This window comes from Meleagris gallopavo, chromosome 5, assembly GCF_000146605.3.
Source record: "Meleagris gallopavo isolate NT-WF06-2002-E0010 breed Aviagen turkey brand Nicholas breeding stock chromosome 5, Turkey_5.1, whole genome shotgun sequence".
NCBI lineage: Eukaryota > Metazoa > Chordata > Aves > Galliformes > Phasianidae > Meleagris > Meleagris gallopavo.
The window spans coordinates 16,111,435-16,112,093 of NC_015015.2; the positions used below are offsets into that span (position 1 = coordinate 16,111,435).

The following is a 659-nucleotide window of genomic DNA, read 5'->3' on the forward strand; positions in this document are numbered from 1 at the left end:
CGATCCTACATGGGGTAGCCCCTCTCTGGGGTGCCCTGGGGGGTGCTTTGGGCCCTCGGCACTTGGGGTGCTTCCATTTCGGGAGCGGGCCGCGCTGAGGGCGCAGTATGTGTGACTCTCGTTTTTAGGGGTGCCCCGCACTCGGGGTGCTCCCATTCTGGGCGTCCTCTGTGCTTGCGGACCCCCTGTTTGCCACTTCACAGTGTTTGGAGGTGTCCCATACCGGTGCGTTCTTTTTGAGGGCTTCCCCTTTATGAAGGGTGCCCCATTTTGGGACGTGCCCTACTTCGGAGTGCCTTTCTTGGGGCGTACCCCACGTCGGGGCGCCATGTGCTGGGCAGAGCCGCCCTAAACCCCCGCCGCGGTGACGTCATGGGGATCACCCGGCGTCGGCCAATGGGGAGCAGCCCCCCCACTTCCCGGCTGGAGGCCTCCCGCCTCTCTGTGGTGCCAGGTGAGAGAGACCGCCGCTTCGGGGAGCGGCCGCTCTAGCCTGCCCACCTTCCACTCCGCTGCCTCCATGCCGAGGAAGGCGCCGCTCGCCTTTAGCCCCAGTCCTCCGCGGCGCTCCATCGCGAGGCCCGTGCCCATGCGGCCGGGTCCTCCCGTCCCCCCCGCGACTCGGGCCTCCCCAGACGAGGCCGGGCGGCGGCGCGTCT

The 659-nt window shown here is 68.4% G+C and overlaps 1 protein-coding gene across 1 annotated transcript in view; it reads right to left on the bottom strand.

Moving 5' to 3' along the window:
• The window catches only part of P2RX3 (purinergic receptor P2X 3), a 4,448-nt gene extending 3,847 nt beyond the window's left edge, over positions 1-601 (bottom strand). The window contains 1 exon segment of the mRNA XM_010711200.3: positions 502-601. The gene's annotated coding sequence lies outside the window, so the exon portion shown is untranslated.
• Positions 602-659: the final 58 nt, after the last annotated feature.